Source organism: Ambystoma mexicanum, chromosome 13 (assembly GCF_040938575.1).
Source record: "Ambystoma mexicanum isolate Mex_15411 chromosome 13, UKY_AmexF1_1, whole genome shotgun sequence".
NCBI classification, from domain to species: domain Eukaryota; kingdom Metazoa; phylum Chordata; class Amphibia; order Caudata; family Ambystomatidae; genus Ambystoma; species Ambystoma mexicanum.
The window spans coordinates 539,451,779-539,467,243 of record NC_090938.1 but is presented as its reverse complement, the minus strand read 5'-3'; positions in this window follow the sequence as shown (position 1 = coordinate 539,467,243).

The following is a 15,465-nucleotide window of genomic DNA, read 5'->3' as shown; positions in this document are numbered from 1 at the left end:
AAAAGGTGCATTTTGACTGTTGCCGCCGGGCAGCAGGTTAAGGGAGGCTGACCTTCGGTGCCTGCTCAGTTGGTAGACTTTCTGATTTTTGGGCAATTAGAGCGGTGCATGGCTATAGCCCTCAAACAATTAAGCCGACGAGGAACACGATATTGTCTGTGCCCATAGTGTCCGCTCCGTTTCAATGGAGACACGTTACTCCATTCTCTTTAAAATTCAGCATCAAATGAAGTTTTCTCAACCAGCGTTTGGGGGTATTTATTGGTCCAAAAGACTGATTTTTAGTTTGGGCTGTAAAGCACCACCTCCAAGCCAAGACGAATGCATTGCAGTACAGCTAGGGAGAGATGGCATATGAGGAGGGACACAATGCTTGTAGGTTTTGTTTAGTTATTTACCCACCCATTAATTGTCAATGGCAATGTTAATCCCTATGGCCATTCCCTCTCACTTCCTGCGCCTCCCCACCAAAAACACACCCTCCTGGGATCTCTTAGAGCTACTTTTATCAAGTCTTAAAATCCAACTTTGCACTGAAAGTGACTGCCAGGGTTTTTTCAAAGCAGTCTTCTGAGAAGTAATTGTTTATTTGGTGCTGCAAACGTGCTATGGGTGTAATAAAAATGTCTTAACCAGATCTGCCTTCATCCACTTGATTCATAAGCACTTTACGTGTCTTTCACTGAACTCCTGTTAAAAGCAAACATTGGCAAAGCCAGCTGTTTTGGCTTGTTTATGGGTATTAGATTGGCATTTGCCAGGCACTGCTATCCTGTGCCATGTGAGCACACCATTTTGAAGCTGCTGCCATTATTGCCCAGTTAGTACCATTACGCAATGCCTGGCAAATACCTTTCCGATAATTCACCTTCCCCGGAATGATCTTCCCATCCAAAGAAGGGAAAGGCCTCCTATGGATGGAACACCCTTCCCAGCGAACCGTCATCACCTTTCAGAAAACGGTTCATCCCTGTTGACTGATTCGCTCCCAACACATGTCCCTTTAGTGGACTGGTGAGCCGCATGTCCTCAGCTCTTAAGCCACCCTCCATTAGGGCCGCGCTTTGAGACCAATACGTTTGTAGGAGTTATCAAATATGCACTTCGATAAAATGCTCTCGGTTTTCTGGAGGCAGAAAGAAGCCTGAATATAAATCGCTCGTCGCCCTCTATTTGTTTTATTTGAATTTTTTGTAGAGTGCTGACACGTCACCCAGTGGCCTTACCAGTGTAGCGCTTTGATGGCAGGGCGGCCTGATCCGTGCGTGACACCTGCGTCTGCGCTTAGCCAAAGCGATAAGTAAGTTTGACTTTATAAAATGCTCCAACCGTTATATGGCTGGCTGTTCCCCAGCCGTAGTGACCACCCCCCCCCCCCCCCCCAGAGGCACTGGGCTGTTAGAATAGCTCCCCGTGTTGCTTGAGGCAGATCATGTGAGGCCTTGCCCACCTGAAACCATACAGATAGCTTTGCTGGTGTCCCCACATATATCCAAGGCGGGGAAGCAGCCAGGCTCTGCCATAGCCCTAACGACACCCCCCTCACCCCCGACGCATCTTCTTCCCACGATGACCCCTCATTCCCAAGTTTTAGATTTCTTGCCTTCGTATCCCTTTCTCCTCATCCCTTTTGAAGTTGGGTGCATGAACCCCCAGGGTGGCCTAGGTTAAAGCCGGTGTTTATTTAACGGAGACAGTCTACCTCCTGCTAATCCCTAGCCGGTGCGGGGCGGGGGTCGCTGGTGCAGGGTGATGGGCTGGTGACCGTAGACATCCATCACTGTCTCCCCCCGCAAGGGCCATGCCGGGCTCACTTAAAACCAGCGCGGCTGCGGCGGCCCTGGGGCCAGGCAGCTGCTCCAGGCTGTACCAGCCAGGACGTCTCCCCGAGCAGGGACTGAAACAACAAGCGCCCAATTCAAACACAGGCCCTGCCAGGTAACGTCTCCCTTTCTGGCCGAGCCTTTGATCAGCGGCCGGGTGCCTCCCGTGTTCTGACAGGCCCTCTGTCCTCTAAAGCCATCTGCGCGCTTCATGTAGCGCCAGAACCGCGCATGTCCTGCGAACCCAAACACATACGCACCGCCCACGCCTTTTCACAGCTAATTTTTAGAGAGAATAGAAAGAGGATAGAGAAGGGACGATAATAGAAGCTGCAGGGGAAGAAATAGAGTGCAGCAAAGAAGAATTCAGATTTTCCACACATTCGTTACAGAAAGTCATAATTCTATTAAAGACACGGAGGCTCTGATTATGCTTACTCTTCAACTTTACTGTTCAGCAGCAAAGAAACATTACCAAAGAACATGAATACAAATCTTATAAAAAACTACAATAACCATGTTTTTTGAACATTTGTAGTTCATTTCTATTGGTCTCCAACTGACCACGTGACAATTCCTCAACCAATAAACAAGTCCTCAATGAACAAAAAACTCCTGTCCTCTTTCCCTTCTTCCTCTTTCTTTGACCTTGCGAGGATGAGTTCTGTACGTCTTTGATATTCTCTTCCATTCTCAATTTCCTACTTGTTTGCCATCTGACATCGTCCCTAGAGAAAAAAAACATAAATTAGAACAGTGACTATAAGTCGATACAGGGTGGGTCAATCGTAAAATTCCACATCTAGTAACAACTTGTATAAACATTGATCATTAGCAACATCATCATATTCATTATACCTCTTGTATGATTTTTTGCATAATAATACCAGAAACATGTTATGTAAACATCTCATTCTTACGATTGATCGGGTGGGATAATCCTTCGCCTCCGTGTCTTTAATAGAATTATGACTTTCTGTAACGAATGTGTGGAAAATCTGAATTCTATGTCAAGACCGGAGGCTCTGATTATGCTTGTTCAAAGCTTACTTACCACTAACGATGTTGCGCTTTCTAAAGGTTTAAAATAGAAAGTCTTAAAAATCGATTCATTCGACCAATCCGCCGACTTCATGATATCTTCTACTCTAGCACCTATGTTATATGCCTTAGTAGCTATCGCTCCTCTGACTGAGTGGGCGTCATATTTCTCAATATTTATGCCTGCTTCTGCCATCACCCACCTAAGCCATCTGGCTATGGTCGCCGGTCTAACCGCCTTAAAAGGTTTACAAATCGCTATCAATAGTTGAGTTATCCCCTGGGGTCTTACTTCCCTCGTCATATCTTCGTATGCCTTTATGCATCTAACTGGGCATAATTTTGGTTGATTTGGAAAAACTTCATATGAAATAGATTTCAAACCTGTCTTAGTCCTCTTCGAAATGAGGAAGGTCACTCCATTAGGGGACATATTCTTCCTATTAATCTCCAGTGCTCTGATATCAGAAGATCTTTTACATGCTAACAGACATAAAAGCATAGCTAACTTACCTGAAATTGCTTTACGTGTCAAATCTTGATTATCTGGCCATGTCAAAAATAGTCTCAGGACCTTATCTACATCCCATAATTCACTATATTTCTCGCTAGGAGGTTTAATCATCTTTACTCCTCTTAGTAGTCTACAAATTAATGGGTGTTCCCCAATCGCTAGTCCATCAACTCTAGGATGTCCAGCCGATATCGCAGATCTGGCCGTGTTAATGGTCCTATATGCCTTACCCTGCGCTGCCATCTGAGCTAAAAAAATTGCTACATGTACTACATCCGTTCTATCGGGATGTATGTTCCTCTCCAAACACCAGCTACTCCATCTAGCCCATGCTGATCTATAAGCCTTATGTGTCCCAGGGGCCCAGGATTCGTTGATCGTGTTCTCAGCTTCATTCGATAGTCCTGGCCTAATCCAAGATCCCCTGAAATCGCCCACGCTAACAGGTTGATTCCTCCTGACCTCACCAAAGGGTGACTGAGACCTCTGGGATCTCGTATTATTAATTCTCCCTTGGGTAAGGCCAGTGGGTTCTGGTAAGTCATCTCCAGTAGGCTGGGAAACCACACCTGACTTCTCCAATCCGGTGTTACTAGGATTAGTGATGCCCTCTGACGTCTCACCTGAGGAAGAGTCCTCGTTATCATGGAGAACGGAGGAAATGCATAGTTCCTCTGATGGCCCCAGAATTGCAGAAAAGCGTCTATCGCCTCTGCCTCCGGGTCCGGTCTCCAGCTGAAAAACCGGGGTAATTGTCTGTTCAATCTCGATGCAAATAGATCGATCTGGCATGGACCCCACCGAGACATTAGTTCCTGGAACACCTTCTCATCCAGTTTCCAATCGCTGGTGTCTCTGAGGTATCTGGAGTTCCAGTCGGCCACTACGTTCTGTTGGCCCGGCAGATATTCTGCTCTCACTGACACTCTTCTTTCCAGACAAAGTTCCCAAAATTCCTTTGCTAGTTCCGCAAGAATTCTGGATCTTGTCCCTCCCAGTCTGTTGATATATCTGACTGCCGAGATATTGTCCATTTTTAGAAGGACACAACATTGAACTCTCTCTTGTGTCCAGCATTTCACTGCAAAAGATCCCGCCAGTAATTCTAGACAGTTTATATGGAGATTCGTCTCCTGATCCGACCATCTGCCCCCTGTCGATAGATTCCCGCAACGGGCTCCCCAGCCCCATCTGCTGGCGTCGGATTCTATGATCAGGTCCGGGGATGAACCAAATATGGCTCTCCCGTTCCATGCATCCATATGAATGAGCCACCAATTCAACTCTTCCCTCACTTCTAGTGAAATGTTCACCTTTGATTCGTATGAAGCGCCCTTCCTGAGGTGATATATCTTCAATCTCTGGAGTGCCCTGTAATGTAGTGGCCCCGGGAAGATTGCTTGAATTGAAGCCGCAAGGTGTCCTACTAATCTCGCTATGTCCCTCAGCGATATTTCTCCCTTTGTTAGTGTGTGTCTCAATTGTTTCTTGATCTCGTTCACTTTGTGAATGGGTAGACTGAGGGTTCCCTGATTCGTGTCCACTATGAACCCTAGGAATTCCATCATCTGTGTTGGGATTAAGCTGGATTTCTCCCAATTTATAATAAAGCCCAAGCTTTCTAATAATTCTATTGTTAATTGCACTTGTCCTACCAATGTCTCCTTCTCCTGGCACATCAGACATATATCGTCTAGATAAATTATGAGTCGTATCCCTTGAGCTCTGAGGTGTGATACCACTGGTTTCATCATCTTGGTGAAACACCATGGGGCTGATGCTAGGCCGAATGGTAGGCATCGAAACTCCCATGTCGTTCCTCCCCAGATGAATCTCAGAAATCTGCAGTGTTCCTCTGCCATGGGGATAGTCAGGTATGCATCCTTCAAATCTATTCTGGCTAGCCAGTCTCCCTGATTAGAATATCCCTTAGTAGGTGTATCCCTTCCATTTTGAAGTGTCTGTATACCACGTAATTGTTTAGACCTCTCAGGTTGATTATTGGTCTTGTCTTGTGTTTCCCTTTTACTAGGAACATATTGCTTATGTAACCCTTTGACTGATCTGATACGGGACGTATGGCTTTTTTGTTCGCCAAATCTCTCAACTCTCTTTCTAACAATATTTTGTCTCCTCTGTTCAAAACTATTCCCTTTGGTGGTCTCTCTTGTTGGGGTGTATCTAGAAAGTCTATATAAAAACCTTGCGCGGTCTGAATCACCCAGGTATCCCCTGATATGTTCAACCAATTCTTTACAAAACTGAGCGGTTCTCCCACCCACTTCTATGGTATTTAGACGTGGGATTGATAGTCTCACCTGGGTTGTTCTGCTGACGTTCACCTCGCCAGTTTCTTCCTCTTCCTCTACCTCTCGAAGGGAAGAAAGGTGTTTGTTTGCGTTCCTCATAATCTCTCCATTGTGACCTGTCATGGTAGGATCGATTGTATTGGAACCGGTCAGCCGAACGACCCCTTCCTCTGCTGGCCCGTCCAAAAATCTGTCTTCCGAAAACTCTTTTAAGAGAGGCTTGAGCTTTGTCTAAAGCTGCATATGAATTTACAAATTTGGTGAGCTCCTTGATGAAGGAGTCCCCAAACAACTTCCCTTTTGCCGAAGTGGCCGATTCTGAGGAGGCTAATTCGCTCAATTTTGGGTCAATCTTCACTAGTAACGATCTCCTCCTTTCTGTAGTAATAGCATGATTAGCGTTTCCTAACATGCATATCGCCCTCTGTGTCCATCCGATAAGGATTGCCGGGTCAATTGGCTCTCCTTTCGTCTTCGCTTCTTCTCCCATCTGGAGAATCTTTGTGAGGGGCCCCGTCATATCTAACATCTTGTCCTGACACGAACGCCAGGATCTATCAAGGCCCTTCCTCACATCTTTGGTAAACTTACTCATAAAAGTTATCATTTTTTCATCTATTACCGGCGTGTCTGCCGCTCCTTCAGGGAGAAGAGGTCTGGGGCATTCCGCCCTCATCTTGCTTCTCGCCTCTTTGGCTAATGGCGCTCTCAGGCGCTTCTTTAGATATGCCGAAATTCTCTTGGGGGGGTTCCCATTCTGAGGATCTGGGATGGATCAGAGTTTCTGGATCGAAATCTCCCTCATCTGCTATCTCCTCCTCCTCCTTCTTCCTTTTCTTTAACGCTTCATGGTCATCGCCTGAGGAGGATATAGATAGTACTTCCTCTTCCTCGGGGTATTCTTCCTCCCAATCATTCTCACCATCGTCTGAGGAATCTGAGGATGACACTCGTCCCCTGCTAGGCACCGTCTTACCCTTTCTCTTTCTTTTGCCACCTTTCTTTTTAGGTGGAGAGCTCGGGGGGGTGTGGGCTTCATCCGCCCTGCGAGCCAATTTACTGCCCCCTTTTGTCTTCATCCGAGCCTTAAGGCTCTTATCCGCCTCCAGGCCCTGGGATAGTCTGAGCCAATCCTCCATCAGCGCTATCTGCTGCGGATTATGTCCCAGAGAAGCCCCCAGGGCTTTCTGGAAGACAACATTCATTTCCGAATGGCTCCTCTTTTGGCTGACCCCAGCCTTCCTCTCATCACTAGAGGAACTCATGATTCCCGGGCCCTGGGGAATAGTGTTATGTTATGATATATAATATAAATATATATATATATATATATTCAAATATATATATAAAGTATGTATACCAGGATTTCCTTGGTTTAATTTATATCCAAATATAATAGTAATTTCCAAATTCACAGGTTTTACCTGGGACTGTGCCCGATTTTAGGTGCGGTGACAGAATATTGCCTGCAGGGGCGCTGTTGAGCTCGTAACAGGACGCTACGCTCGAGCGATGCGTGTTGTTAAGCCCTTAATCTTATATATCAAAGGATCTCACTTTGCGATCACACACGCTCGATCAACTCCTCACAGAATTACGTTTGAAATGAACGCAACAAAACGAACAAACGAAGGAGAGAGCGCCGGAACTACGCGGTCCCGTCGCGCTCTCCCTTCCGTTATATAGTGCCCTCTATGACGGATCGTCGGCGTTGCGGCCGCCGGAGCACCAGCCCCGTCGCGGTCGCCGCTCCTCAGAGCCGCCTTTCCGTCGCGGAAGGTTCCGCCTAATACAGTAAAACACAACGCGTCACACTTAGGTGAAATTATCATGCATTCATACAGTTCGAAATTGTAATATAGAAAAAAGGTACTTAACTCGCTGCCGAGCAGCAAAGAAAGAGGAAGAAGGGAAAGAGGACAGGAGTTTTTTGTTCATTGAGGACTTGTTTATTGGTTGAGGAATTGTCACGTGGTCAGTTGGAGACCAATAGAAATGAACTACAAATGTTCAAAAAACATGGTTATTGTAGTTTTTTATAAGATTTGTATTCATGTTCTTTGGTAATGTTTCTTTGCTGCTGAACAGTAAAGTTGAAGAGTAAGCATAATCAGAGCCTCCGGTCTTGACATAGAATCGAAGTTACCACAACCGGAATGCTCCTCCTTCCCCCCCTCTCTCGCGCCATCTTGGCCCTCTCCACTTTCAGGACTTTACGACGGCAAAAGCTCAATATGTATTTGTTATTGGGTCTTCTGGAGCGCAACTTGTCACTTTGAAGCCACTTCACACTGCGTGTCTGCCAAGAGTACGCTGTGGAAACTCACACTTCATCATGTTATGTTACGTAAGAAATATGTTGTACTGCCCCAAATCACCGCCATAGTAGTCTACAAAGGAAATGAAAAGTGCTGGGATGATTCTGTGTGCTGGAAGCGAGTACAGACAGGGATGGGAGCCTATAGGGAACTCTGGATATTTCCCAGTAGGCCTCTGCACCCTGGGCCACTTTTTTTGTGTGATAACCTATTTTATTTCCATAGGAAAAGGGTTGGGCTTGCTGAAAATGTGTAATATGGAGCCACTTTGAGAAATATTTCCAGGGCCTCTTTTGGTTCCCAGGACACCCCTGGGTACAGATAAAACGAAGAGAAGTGTTTAAACGGAGGTGGGTAGTTTAAAGGAGGGAGGATAGTGTCGTACTTGTCAACCTTTTTTACTTGCTAAGGCAGGTGAAAAAAAGGAGGGTTTTGGTTTTGCAGATCAGAGCTCCATTGACGCTTATGGGTGGGCAAGGGGATTGACGGGAGAGTGAACTGACTGTATGGTAGTGACACCCACCAAAAGCGAGTGAGTTGACAGGTGTCCAATGTTTCTGATAGCTTGGGTTCATGCCGATTCAGTCAAAGTCGACCAAAGATCAGGATTGCAGAAATTAGGCCGATAACTTCTGAGGTGTCTGACAGAGTGGAATATTTTAGTGAGGGCAGTGCTGATGCTTTTGTAAGTACCCAACATAGCATAATCCCAGCACATCCCCTTAGCCATTAACACGCTTAGGATAACCATGAGGGATCCCTTGCATGGCCCCAACATACCATCCCTCAACCTCACCGGCTCCTCCCATGTGAGCCCCCTCAGATAGACCCCAACAGCCCATCACACAACACCCAACAGCTCTAATGTACCCATAATGGACCCGACGCATCTTACCCCGCCCGCGGCTCCTTGCTCACGCATTATAATTACCTGTAACAACGGGTATCCAGTGGCAATATCCTCCATTGATTCATAATCCTGTGCGTATTCCCCACTGCCAGTAGGAACCCTGGATCACTGTTTTTTTCTAAATTCCAGTAAAATCCAGAGAAAACGGTACACCGCACTGCTGCTAAGCGCAACAAAATCCTTCCCAGGGGCCAGTTCACAGAGGAGTAATTGACTTAACTTTGACTTAAAGCTATGTAGGGTTATTTGGTTCACAAAGAAGGTACTTTGAGTTGCTCCTAAGTAAGTCAGGAGTAAGTCAATGTTGCTCATAGTAACCTCTCGAGACTCAAACTACCCTTTCCATTTTAAAATCAAGAGTGTAATTGGCTTACTTATAACTAGTAACTTCTTGTGAATTGTCACCTATATTGTCAATGTATGCGGGTGATTAAATTTGTGAAAATCAATGCCCCAAAATTAGGCCTGAACCCAAAGGTAGTTGAAACCTTTGCTTAATATGACCAGCTTATGCTGTCAAATGATTTTATTGCGTCGAGTGATAGCAGGGCTGAGGGTAGCTTTTTTTGTTACACCAATCTACTGCATTGATCATCCTGCGGATATTATCATACATTTGATGATCAAGGATAAAACTTGATTGCTCTAGACCAGTCTGCTTAGGGAGCAGGGTGGCAAGAGGATTAGCCAGGATTTTGGAATAAATGCAAGCGTCATAATTCAGGATTGCTATATTTCGGTATCGTGAGCATTCTTTGGGGTCTTTCCCTGGTTTGAGTAGGAGGGTAAGAGTGGAGCCAGACATAAGTGAAGTTACATTGCCGGTCCACAGAAAGTTGTTAAACAGCTTTGTGAGTGGTGCACTATTTGAGCCGAGAATCTTTTTATAAAAGACTATAGAGAATCCACCAGGGCCTGGGGATTTAACGAAGGGAAACAATTTAATGGCCTGCAAGATTTACTCCGCATCAGTAAGGTGCTCCAGCTGAAACCTGTCTCCCGCTGAGACAACAGGAAGGGCCAATTGATGATGATAGCTTTTCTGCTGCCTAAAATCTAAATCTTCCACCTTAAACAGAGAGGTATAATATTATCTAAGTATTTTCAGCTTAGTTGGTTCAAATGAGCTATTCCCACCACTAAGGGCTCAGAGGCAATGAATATGGTTTTTGGTTCTGCACCAACGCAGTTTAAAAGTGAAAATCTTATTGGCTTTGTTACTCTTAGAATAATACAACTCCTTAGTACAAAGAGGGATTTGGTCGCCTCTTCCATTAAAAGGGTTTTTAACATCCCTCGGGCAGTTCTTAATTGACGGTAGATTTTCTGCAAAGCTGTCCATTTATGGTCCTGCTCCAGACCCAAACTTGGACCTCTAGGGTCGAGATTTGGGTTTGCAATAACTTACAGTGTGTCGCTGCTAAACAAACTCCCCCCTAATTACAGCCTTAAACAACTCCCACAATGAATCCAGAGATGTCTCCCCATTGTCGTTACGTTAAAAATACTGAGTGATATGATCGCTAATTTTCTCCTCTATAAGAGGGTCCTGCAGTAGAACATTGTTAAGATGCCAAATTGAGGGCCTGGATTGCTGATCTTCCCTAAGAGGACAGTTAATGTTAGTAAGGCGTGATCTGATTGGATTGTGCTTCCAATAGTGGTTTCTTGAACAGTGTCTAGCATGGAGATTGGGAGAAGAACATGTCAATCCTGGAGTAACAGCAATGAATAAAAGGTGTAGCCCCTGTCTATTGGATGGAGGTATAGCTAGGTGTCCACTAAGCCCAAATCCCGCACACCCTGAGAAAGTGATGTTGAAGAGCGAGTGCATGCTCGGGAGGCCGTAGAGGAGCGGTCCTTTATTGGATCTGTTACAGCATTGAAGTCTCCCCCTAAAAATAACCCTTTTTCCGCAAACTGAGCAATGGTTGGGAAAAGATGATCAAAAAAGGAAGAGTGACAATTATTAAGGCCATATATTGAGAAAAAGTAACCAGAGTCCCCCCAAAGATGAGCAACAAACATTTATATCGCCCCTCTTTTTTAACAAGAACATGCTTTTTATTAAAGGGCGTTTTTCGCGTTGAGCAGTATCGCCACTGTCCTCTGCTTACAGCCTCCAGTGGCAAAAAGCTGGTGAGGGATTTTCGGGAGACCAGGTGCCATTCATCCGACTGTTTCAGGTGGGATTCCTGAAGGAGAAGCACACCAGGGTCCTAATGGGCAAGCCTATGTAGCAGCGATTTTCTCTTGAAGGGGGAATTAAGCCCCTGTACGTTAAGAGAGACTATTTTAATAGACATTGGTACAAATACAGAGGTTGCGTTTGTGTAAGCAGCTATAAATTGTGAAACGGCCCTGTACAGTCCCAACATAGCTTGCAGACATGTGTACCAGGGGAGGACTGGCAAGGGGGCAAAGGGGCAATTGCCCCCAGCCAGGCTGTGCTTCTGCCCCATGGGCCAGAGCTCCAAAAAGTTAAAACAAATCGAAAAAGACGAAATGCTTCAGAATCTAGCCTGCCACAGAGGAACCAAGTGCTGCAAAGCCTGCTCAGATTCTGTATAAATGGGGAAAGGCGTTCGTCTTGATTTCAGCAATGTTATAGATGTGCCTGGATGGCTCCCACACATGGGCCTCCACAGTGAGGGAGAGGATTCTAGGCTGCAGGTGCATGTTCATATCACCCAATGGCAATGTATGCATTTAGATAACAGATTCTGTGACCCGGGATGGTAATGCTGGCAAGACTGCTCCCCATTCACCATTGGTCGGTTACAATCCACAGTAGCCTATCAAGACTCCCGCTTGTCGAGGAAGTAAGGGTCCATATAATATCAGAGTTTTTCCTTGGTTTGATTCTGTACAAATGCTTCCCCATGCTCTGAAGAATTTCTTGATCACCAGTGAGTGAATACAAAAAGAGTTTATTAGCACTCTGAATAGCACCCATGGATGTTACATATATAGTGGTTACAGAAATGGCTGTTGGACTGTTTGTGGTACTAACCTTTGGACACAGTCGAAATACACACATAGATGTAATGGTTAGGCAATTATGAGAAGACTACAAACTAAGGGGGTCATTCAGAGTTGGGTGGATTTTTTAATATTGCTGAAGAAGTTACAAGCTTCGACCATGGTACTTCTGGAAATCTGCGCTACTCAAAGTTTACCACCAGCAGAGGTGGTATTTCTGTAATACCCCTAATGCTTTTTCAGAAATACCACAGCTGATGGCGGTAATATAAATTTTTTTTTTAATTCTGCATTTTTCGGCATCAGTGTAAATGGAGAAACTGATTGTGTACAGTAGTGGCGGCTCATATCACTGCAAATTATTTTCTTTATGCACAAAAGGGTGAAGTCTGGCGGTGAGAGGAGGCAATCATAAACGGCCACCTTTTTACCCATGCAATATGGCCAAAACATTTTTCACTCTATTGAAGGGAAGCACCTGTGCTACCATTATGTATATGTACAGTAAAAAGAAAGATTAAAAAATTGTGGGGCCATTTTGTATTTTTTACCTCCACTATCATGGCAGAGGTAAAAATAGGTAGGTTTCCTGCAATAAAGTCTGTCTAAAATACCACAGCTGGTATTCCCATGGAATATCACTGATAGTATTTGATCAAACCCTGAAATAGGTGGACGATAAAATCCATAGTATTGGACAAATACTGTCAATTTTACTGTTACCACTCAACTCTGAATGAACACCTAAGTCTGTGATCATTTTCCATTGTCTTGTCCGGAACACTCTTCTCTTATTTGACCAACAAAAGACACACATGCAAATCAACACCAGATTCCGATATAGAGATGCAAAGTCACATGAACACAGATACACCCCTCCGCCCATACTTTACACTGTCGCAAATACACTCAAACACATTAACCCAGTCACAGAAACTGAAACACACACACAGACACAACCCACCTTATTTGAAAACACTCAAATGTTATAGGTCCCTCTTGCTCCCTCTCCATCACCAGGTCCAAGTCATACTCCCCTTGCAGTTCTCTCTGCTTTCGTGAGTTGAAATATGCAGCTGACTTTCCAAGAAAGTGCAACTTGGAACCCCAAAAAAGCTTCTACTCCTCGCCTACCTTTGCTCTGCATTATCCAAGTGCAGACCCCATAGCGACGATTACAAGCAAGACCATGATCACAGCTTCTTGTCGTGTCTGGCAGAGTCTGACTGGTAAATCAAGGTGGTCTACTTTCTAACTGTAAACCAGGGCAATGGAAGGCGGTGCGGGCCAAGGAAAAGGTTTGGTGTAATGGGCAATTAAAGGAAGTGAGTGGCACGGAATTGGTGATTGGGCAATGTGGGCCAGGAAAGAAGGTGCATGCAAGGTAAGGGAAGGGGATTGAATTCTTGACTTCTTGGGTTTGCCAGAAGCCATGATGGGACCCGGAGGGGGAGGTGTAGTTGCCGGTGGACAGACGGTTGAAGTAACACAATTCTCTAATCCCGCCAAGCTCTTAGCCCTTCCTCATTTATGCAGTATGGGTAAAACTAATCAGCAGGTGCTCTCATGCCAAGCGAGCTATCAGAACATGTGTTGTAGACACCTAAACAATCTTGGCAATAATAGCGGCAGAGCACATGGGTCAAAAATCTCCATGCAAGATCCAGCAGTCTCTCAAGCCGCTACAGTGCTGTATAGCTGCATCAACAATTCCTTGGTTGCCCGTGAGCTGAAAAAGGCGGGCATTTCATTGTCAGCAAGCCAGCAAGTCAAGCGAGACAGATGGGCTCCCGCTATCTTCAACCGTTAAGGGACTCAATGCTGGAATCCAGCTGCATGCAAGCCCCATCCTCCTCCTCAAGGTGGCAAGCACAGCAGCCGGATTTGTAGCCCGAGTGCCATCGGGCGGCTGTCAGATCTTTCGTATTAGCGCAGGGGAAGGATATCCAGTATTCCTCCGGTCTGCACCGGTGCCCCTCGCAAGTCTCAGGGGCCTGGAGCCGAAAGATCATCGCAGCCAGCGGAAAGCGCTCCGAGCTGCGCCATCTGGATGATGTGGTGCAGTGGCTCACACCAAAGGTCTTGGCGGGCCAACAGCTCTCTCAAGCGGGCACCTCAACACTCGAAAACCCACTCCTGGCACGCACAGGGTGGTCCCACACCCAGCGCTATCGTTGCCTTATCCCCACTTTGGACTAGGAGCAAGGAAAACCGCCTATAACTGGAGCCAAAGAGGAGAGCGCCTACATAGCGCTCCAGCTCAGCCACACCCCCCAGAAACTTATTTCTGAAGCCATGGCTTCTAGCTTCACTGTGTGTGACAGCAAGATGGCAGGCACAGATGAGCATTCCAAATGCCTGATTTGTTGAGGCTTGACAACGACACCGGCTCAGATAAGCATTAAAGGAATGGTTCGGTCAACATTTTTTATTGTCCCTATGGGTCGGCCATGTGTTTTTAAGCCTAAGTCGCTCGATTTTAGAAACATTTCCTATGGACCTTACCCGAGTTTTCGTCCATTAAACCCACGCGAAAACAGGCACCAGGGCGCTGCCATTTTGTGATAATCCTATCACTTGCCCCATCGCCCTGGCTGACCTGCTTTTGCGGCACTAAATCATATCCCCCGCCTCTGAGCCTGTCATCAGCAGACGCGTACCGCCCATTTCACAACACCAAAGCACGTCTCGTGTCAACAATCACTGCGCTTCAGCTAATGACGTGTCGCCATGGAAATGGCAAGACGCCTCTTTCCTCAATAAGTATAAACAGACCGTTTCACAACACACAGCAGCAGATTTTCGATTCTATTCCTCTCTCTGTGTTACTTTGAGTATTCTGTGACTCGTTTCTGTGCTCTGGTCAGCTACCTTTGCCGCTTGTAGCCCATGTGAACACCTGTACCATCGCTATAAATTATTTTAGTTTGTTTACCACACAATGGCTACAATAATGCCCTACATGTACGAGCCCGAGTATACCGAGGAGGAACTACTGGAAAGGGAAACACGCGAAAACAATGGGGCTTCAGACGGCAGTTGGCAGGACGAATCAACGGATGAAGACACTAGACCTAGTCGCATGGACTGTGTTTCCACCTGCTGCACATGCAATCGGTGCGAGCTGATGCCAACCGAGGAGAAGAACTGCTGCTGCTGTGAAAACTCAGTATGTGTGGCCTACTTTTCGGAAGGCGAGCCACGACCGCAATGCATCACCGAGCTGCCAGACTTCAGGGCAGCCTGCCTCACACGGTCCGTGTTGAGGATAATGATTCGCGCAACTGTTCGTCCTCGTAATCCGAGTAACAAGTAAGTATAATCTGCTTGTGATGCCACTACTATTTCATGGTCGTCTCCTATATCCAAAATTACATCTACATATCATTGTAACGCATGAAAGTCGTTCAATAGTGTGCAGTGTCTAGATAGCATTTGTCCGAGCAGAATGCCATTAGTTACAAGAATTGTCATTGACAACAAACGTTTAATCAACGTATCTTGGTCATTTAAAAATAGTTTGTATCATTATTTTTCACAGGTGGTACCGGCTGGTGGCCTATCGTTC